Source organism: Nicotiana attenuata, chromosome 7, assembly GCF_001879085.1.
Source record: "Nicotiana attenuata strain UT chromosome 7, NIATTr2, whole genome shotgun sequence".
NCBI classification, from domain to species: Eukaryota; Viridiplantae; Streptophyta; class Magnoliopsida; order Solanales; family Solanaceae; genus Nicotiana; species Nicotiana attenuata.
Window position 1 is genome coordinate 78,305,014 of NC_031995.1, and position 8,452 is coordinate 78,313,465.

An 8,452-nucleotide genomic window follows, 5' to 3' on the forward strand; every position below is an offset into this window, starting at 1 on the left:
GGTAGTGCTTAACCTCGGAAGGCAGAATGGTAGCCTTATGCAATGCAGGAAATGCAGATGGAGGTAGAGCTTAACCTCGGAAGGCAGAATGGTAGCCTTATGCAAGAGATGAAAGATGAGTAGTAAATAAAATTCTTAGCTGATAGCTGGTAGCTGATTATGATATTGCGAATGCTGGGGATATTGTGTGTGGATGGCGAATGCGAATAGGTGCGACAGTTCTGAGGGTTGTGTTCCTGAACAGTGTGAGCGTGTAATATATGATTTGGTGACTTGGGTGCCTGCATCCAAAGAAAAATTGTGAGTTTTGTAAAGGGGAAAGGTTAGCTCGTGTCCCCGCTGACTTTGCTTGCCATGTTCGACTCTGATCTGATGACACGGTATGTATCACAGGGGTAGCGTTGCTGAACTGAGCGATTTCGATAATAAATATGCATGAGTTTGTTAAAGATACGACATATGTATATACTCAAGAAATAGTTTTTAGATGAACCGACGACTGTGACGTGGTTCAGGACATTGCAACCTCTCTTGCCTTGGAATTTTGAGGTTCCTCCTCAAAATTCTACCCCAGTTTAATGGGTTGATACTTCTGACGACTGCTTGCGATGATCGGCTGAAGTCACTTCGGAATTTTGAGGGTCCTCCTCAAAATTCTGCCCCAGTTTTCAATTGCAGGGAAAATGAAAATTTTATTGAATTGTGACCGAACCCATAAGGCTGCCTACATATCCCCTCTTAAACGGGAATCAGGTCAGACGTAGTTCAAATTACATAAGGAAATCATAAATGGTTACACATAGTATCGCTTGACTACGTCTGAGTTGATATGTTTTGGCCAGACTTCTCCATCCATTTCTGCTAGTATAAGGGCTCCTCCTGTCCGAACCCGATGAACCATGTATGGACCCTGCCAATTGGGAGAGAATTTCCCTTTGGCTTCATCTTGATGTGGAAAAATCTTCTTTAACACCAGCTGCCCCGGTGTGAACCGTCTTGGTTTGACTCTCTTGTTGAAAGCTCTGGACATTCTGTTCTGATAAAGTTGACCATGGCAAACTGCATTCATTCTCTTTCCATCTATAAGAGCCAACTGCTCGTAACGACTTTTTACCCACTCTGCATCGTCGAGCTTGGCTTCCTGTATGATTCTTAAGGAGGGAATTTCTACTTCGGTAGGAATGACGGCTTCTGTACCATAAACCAGCATGTAGGGGGTTGCCCCAGTTGATGTGCGGACTGTGGTGCGATACCCCAATAGAGCGAATGATAGCTTTTCGTGCCATTGCTTATGCTTCTCTATCATTTTCCTTAGTATCTTCTTGATATTCTTATTGGTGGCTTCTAAAGCTCCGTTCATTTGGGGCATGTAGGCTGCGGAATTTTATATCTGATCTTGAAGGTCTCACACATAGCTTTCATTAAGTCACTGTTGAGGTTGGAACCATTATCAGTGATGATCGACTCTGGAATCCCGAATCGGCAAACAATGCGGTCGCGGACAAAATCCGCCACGACTTTCTTAGTCACTGCTTTGTAAGATGTTGCTTCAACCCATTTGGTAAAATAGTCAATTGCCACGAGGATGAATCTGTGCCCGTTGGAAGTGGCCGACTCGATTGGACCAATAACATCCATTCCCCAAGCGGCGAAGGGCCATGCTGAGCTAGTTGCATTAAGCTCATTTAGAGGTACCTTTATCATATCTGCATGTATCTGGCAGCGGTGGCATTTTCGGACGTACTGGATGCAGTCAGTCTCCATGGTCATCCAAAAGTAGCCAACACGGAGTATCTACTTGGCTAAGACAAAACCATTCATATGCGGACCACAGGTACTGGATGCAGTCAGTCCCCATGGTCATCCAAAAGTAGCCAGCACCGTTTATACACGTGGTGTTATCACGTGGTCATCATGTCCATATCTACCCTTTCCCACCCCATTAAGGTATTAAACGCGGAATGGTCTCGTTTTACTTATTGCATGCTATTACCCGCCCCAATCCTATCAGTCCCGGAGGTATTTGGGACTACTAATCCTAAAGGGAAGGGGTGTGAGGTTTTATAGTTTCAAAGGACAAAATTCTAACGCAACAATCAAAACACATATATAGCAAATTTAGGGAGAAGCACATAACAGATAGAAAGGCTCAAACAGACCTCCTTAAAACAAAGAGAAGCATATAGTTTAGCATGTCTTACACGTACTGATTAGGGTCTGATTTAAACTTAAGAGTTGTGGATTGATCTATTACATATTTCATATAAGAAGCCCGAATCAGGCCTGCCTGCTGGTTGTAGTTAATAAAATCTGATTCAATTTATAAGTTTACCTTATGGCTTGCCTAAGTGTTAAACGAAAACCTATAGGCATGATATCTATTAATTTCAGAAAAAGAAGTATGCTGATTTAGGAAAAGAAGTTGTCAATTACAGGAATATAAATTCTGCAGTCGTTATTGTTGCTACTGATTTTAGACTCATAAGCGAATGGACGATTCAGATTTAGTTGATGGTTCCTATAGGCATGCTTTCTAGGCGTTACTAATTTAAAACACTTTTACAGGCGTAATAAGAGTGCAGAAATCCTATGGGCATGGTATCTAAAATGTTGTTAGTTATTTAAACCTATAAACAGGTTTGCCTAGTGACAGATGCAGATGCAAAATTCAGGAAGTCCTATAGGCATATTATCTATATGATATGTAACATTTCAGAAATGACCTATAGACATGGTCTCTATAAACATGCAGAAGTGCAGAAACCTATAGACATGGTCTCTATATGAGATGCAGAAGTGAAAGCTGAAAACAGGATACATGAGTGTAGAAGTGTAAATATTCCCTATGAACATGATATCTACCCCTTTGCATGCATGGTTACCCTTCCCTTTTTCACTAATCACCCCAGAAGTTTATTACAAAATTGTTACAGACCAAAATAAAATAAAGAAATTACATCATAAAAAAATAAAATTACAACCAAGGAGAGCCTGATTCAGGTTTCCTGCCTGAAGCATGAAGTAAACCAACTCCAAAGACCAAGATCCAAAGCCTTTCTCATTTGGGGTGTGTCAGAGTTCCCTAAGAGCCTCATGGACTCCGGGCAGTGCTCACACCCAAATACATTGCAAGATTGAGTCATAGTGCAGTGTGGAAAGGCCAGCCCTCAAGTGTCCAAGTTCAGAGGGAACTCAAGGTCCCAAAGCATGGCTCACAGGAGGGGCAGAACTTAGAAGCAAAGAGAGAGTGTAAGTGCAGAGAGGGATTCCAAGAGGAAGCAAAGATAGGATAATGGTCATACCTAGCAATTGGAAGTGCTGGCACACCCGACCAGCCTGTTAGGCCATATTGTTTGGGAGTTAGGACCCCCTAAGGGATCAAGTCCAAACATGAGCAACAAGTTGCATGTTGCCATGTTTTGAATTTCAACTCAAAGCACATAGAGGGAAACAGGGGTGCAAGGATTCACAGCAGAGACAAATGCACAGAAATAATCATGCGAAGTAACATTGAATGTAGACAGCAAAGTAAACATGGGTGTAAAGGCTGTAAATAAACACATTGGGATGAGACTGAAACCAAAACTAGAACATACCAGTTTCAAGGAAACAAGAAAAGGAAGCAGCAGTCTTGTAAAGCCAAAGTGCAAGCAAGTAGTCAGAACACTATGACTTTAGAAGAGAACTATGAGATTGTAAGTGTCTCAAGTGTATAATGTGTGTAAAAGTGTTGAATTGAAAGTTGTTTGATCCTATTAACCGTATGTAATGTGTAGAAAGGGTCGTGCCTTTTATAGTGTAGAAAGCAAGCAGAAATAAGTAAGAAAATAGATTCCTTTCTCTTCCCCGGACACCGAACAAAGGGAACCCTGGCTTCACTTGTCGTAGTAAGACCACCCCTCTATAAGCTTTCCCTATCCCTCTGATGAACCTCTTTCCGCCTGTTCTCTAGAGTTCAAGAACAGATTCTTTCCTATCCCTTATTTGTCCATTAAGTCCATTTTCCGCTAAAGGCAGCATGAAAAGCACCTAAATTGTTATACGTAAGAGGAAGGACGACTAAGCAACTATGCTACTATTGGCACCCCAAACTAAAAACTACAACTGGAAATCCAACTTTAGGTGGTAATTATGATCAGAAACTCACTCTCTGGAGAATTTTATTGACCTCGCATATAACATGGGGAATCTGGTTAGCACCCATGTTTAAGAATAAAAGAACAAAGACTTGACTGGACGGTATTTACGAGCAGATGACAAGCATGAGTGAAGAAGGGTCTTATGTTACCATTTTTGGTGGTAAAGAAGATGTTCTTGTTCTTCCATTCCCCAAACCCACATCAGCTTTCAAGATTGGGTTGGTGTTCCGATAGGCGAGAGGTGTAAGCACCGCGAGGTGTGAAGCCAGATCGTACTAAAGACAATGAAAAAATTTAGAAAATGAGAGATTTAAAAAAAATAAGTAAAAGCAGAATGAAAGATAGTCCTATATTGACAAGGACGAGCTTTTTCACGAAGAAAGCTTCGCGCCCAACTGCTTGTATATCGATCGGAAAGAAGCAGCTGCAAATGCTATCAGTGGTTCTTCCTTCCTATCCCATCTATCTATAAGAGTTGCTTGATTCGCCCCCATCTTTAATAGGACTGGACTAAGTTCGGGCAGATCTCCATCCCATTTCACGGATGCATCGCATTGAGAATTGACTCGTCGGATTAACCACTTAGACGGAGAGTTCCCTGTATTCCATTTCATTGGAAACTGAAATAGATCTAAACGGATTGCGCGGTACCCCGGACAGAAGAAATTGAAAAATGAATTGAAAAGAATATCAATATAAGGCCCAGATGTAACCTGTGCGGAGCAAGCCTACACTGGCCTGCAACTGCTTTCTCATTGGCTCCATTAGGGTTCGTAGTCTCATCCTGAAAAGATTTTTTTCTTTCTCCGGATATACTCTCAACTTTCCCTGCTATCCTATCAACAGTTCAGTCAATATCAGTAGTGGAGGAAGAAGAGTAGTACCCTTTTTTCAGTTAGTCTTAATAGTTTAATAATTCAACTAGTGGTCTTCTTGCCTAAAAAAAGGAGTCAGCCCAACATGGGCAATGATAGACAGACCAAAGATTTACGCAGTCGTTGTGTGCTTGCTTTGTGCACGGGCATAGCAGAATTCGAAGTTTCTCGGCATACTAGCCCTATAACGGAGTCAGACCCAACCACACTCTCTTAGTATAAAGCGGAGCAGGACCGTTGGCCTGATCTGACTCCCCACCCAACCGCCCTGGCGTATGTTTCCGAATCAACTGCATCGTAAGCTGCTATAGCTCTTGCCAACTACCCTAGAAATGAAAAAGAAACTCTATCCTCAACCCTTCCAATCCTTAGTTCATTGTGGCAAGCATGGATTCCGGTGAGCTTGAGGTAGAAGACAGTAGAAGACGATTAGGGTTTCGAGAACATTTGAGAGAGTTTGAGAGAGGGGGGGTATTCAGAGGCGGCTGATAGAAGGGAAATGAGGGGATTAGGGTAGTCTTTAGGATTAAAAGAGGCAAGGGCGGATAAGGGTCGTTGATCTCAGAGATCAACGGCCAGGATAAAAGGGGTCTGGGTCGGGTAGTTTTAAACGGGTTAAAGGCTGGGTTAAACTGGTTGGGCTGGTCCGTTTAAGGTCCAAAATTGGGGAATTAATTTGGGCCATAATTGAAACGAAATGGGGCCATATTTTAAATAGCCAATTTTTCCCTTTTAATTTATAAAAATAGTAAAAAATGATTTCGAAAACAAATTAAAAGTAGTCGATCAGTTAATTAATATACAAATATTAATTTAAAAATATTGGAACAAATTTCATAATTATAAAATGTTGTTAATTCTGAAAATAGGCTAAAATTGCAATTGTATGCAATTTGGCTTTTAAAATACCAAATAAATTTGTAAAAATGTATAAAAATTACCCTAGCTACATTTGGTATAAATATGAGAATAAAATAAGTTATTCACCAAAAATGATAATTTTGGGAATAATTATTGGTTTTTGTACTGCTAAAATGGGCAATAAATTGATTTAAAAAAATCCTTTAAAAATTAGAAAAAATACTAAACACTTGGGCATACTTATATATGCTACTTTGTTATTTTGAAAGTATTTTGCATATAAAAAATATACGGAAAAAAATTGGGTATCAACAGCAAGTCCCAAGGATGATTTCCCACTGCCAAATATACTCAATCTGATCGACAATTGCGCCAAGCATGACCTCCAATCCTTTGTAGATTGCTTCGCGGGTTATCATCAGATTTGGTTGGACGAAGAAGATGCAGAGAAAACAGCTTTCATTACACCATAGGGGGGTATACTGCTACAAAATAATGCCATTCGGTATGAAGAATGCTGGGGCTACCTATATGAGGTCCATGACAACCATCTTCCATGATATGATGCACAAGGAAATAGAGGTATATGTTGACGATGTCATCATCAAATCCAAGAAAGCTATAGATCACATAGCAAGCTTGAGGAAGTTCTTTGACCGGCTACGAAAGTACAATTTGAAACTGAACCCTGCAAAATGTGCATTCGGGGTTCCTGCTGGAAAATTATTGGGATTCATCGTCAGCCGCCGAGGAATCGAGTTGGACCCGTCAAAGGTTAAAGCTATCCAAGAATTGCCACCACCAAAGAACAAGAAGGACGTGATGAGTTTCCTGGGACGTCTCAATTACATCAGCTGCTTCATAGCACAGTCCATAGTAATATGTGAACCAATTTTCAAAATGCTGAAGAAGGATGCTACGACCAATTGGACTGAAGATTGTCAAAAGGCTTTTGACAGAATTAAGGAATACCTGTCCACGCCACTAGTCCTAGTCCCACTGGAACCTGGGAGACCTTTGCTACTCTATTTGGCCGTACTAGATAGGGCTTTTGGTTGTGTTTTGGGAAAACATGACGAGACAGGAAGAAAGGAGCAAGCCATATATTACTTGAGTAAGAAGTTCACACCTTATGAAGCACGGTACTCTCTGCTAGAACGCACTTGTTGTGCTTTGACATGGACAGCTCAGAAGTTGAGGCACTACTTCTGTGCCTATACCACATACCTCATATCAAGAATGGATCCTCTAAAGTATATCTTTTAGAAGCCTATGCCCACCGGGAAGTTAGCCAAGTGGCAAATATTGCTGAGTGAGTTAGATATCATCTATGTAACTCAGAAGGCAGTCAAAGGACAAGCGTTGGCAGACCATCTTGCTGAAAATCCTGTAGGAGGAGTATATGAACCACTAAAAACATATTTTCCTGACGAAGAAGTGTCATTCGTAGGAGAGGACATTACTGAAGCCTACGACGGTTGGATAATGTTTTTCGACGGAGCTGCAAATTTCAAAGGAGTGGGTATTGGAGCGGTCTTGGTGTCACAGACAGGTCAACATTATCCGGTATCTGCAAAACTTAGGTTTCCATGCACCAATAATATGGCAGAATACGAGGCTTGCATCATGGGACTTGGCCATCGACATGAATATACAAGAGTTGCTGGTAATTGGTGATTCGGATCTTCTGGTACATCAAGTTCAAGGAGAATGGGCTACGAAAAACACTAAGATACTACCATACATGTACCATGTGCAAGAACTGATGAAGAGGTTCACGAAGATAGAATTCGAGCATGTTCCGAGAATCCAGAACGAGCTCGCAGACGCACTGGCTACTCTGTCTTCCATGATACAACATCTGGACAAGAATTTTATCGATCCCATCCTAGTAAGGATCCATAGTCAGCCAACTTATTGTGCTCACGCTGAAGAAGAAACATACGGAAATCCATGGTTCCACGACATCAAGGAATATTTGGCGAAAGGAGACTACCCAGAGCAGGCGAACCATACTCAGAAACGCACACTGCGTAGGCTGTCCAATCATTTCTTCCAAAGCGAAGGAATTTTGTATAGGCGATCACCTGATCTAGGACTATTAAGGTGTGTTGACGCCAAAGAAGCTTCCAAATTGTTCGAGGAAATACAGGCGAACCACATATGAACGGTTTTGTTCTAGCCAAGAAGATACTCAAAGCTGGATATTTTTGGATGACTATGGAAATAGATTGCATCCGGTATGTCCAGAAATGCCACCAATGCCAGATACATGCAGACATGATACGAGTGCCGCCGAACGAACTCAATGCAACAAGTGCACCTTGGCCTTTTGCTGCCTAGGGAATGGATGTCATTGGTCCAATCGAACCCACTGCTTCAAACGGGCACAGGTTCATTTTAGTGGCCATCGATTACTTCACAAAATGGGTAGAGGCTGCATCTTACAAAGCTGTAACCAAGAAAGTCGTCGCAGATTTTGTCAGGGATCGTATTGTTTGTTGATTCGGGGTTCCCGAGTCCATTATCACTGACAATGCCACCAATCTCAACAGTGATCTGATGAAATCCATGTGT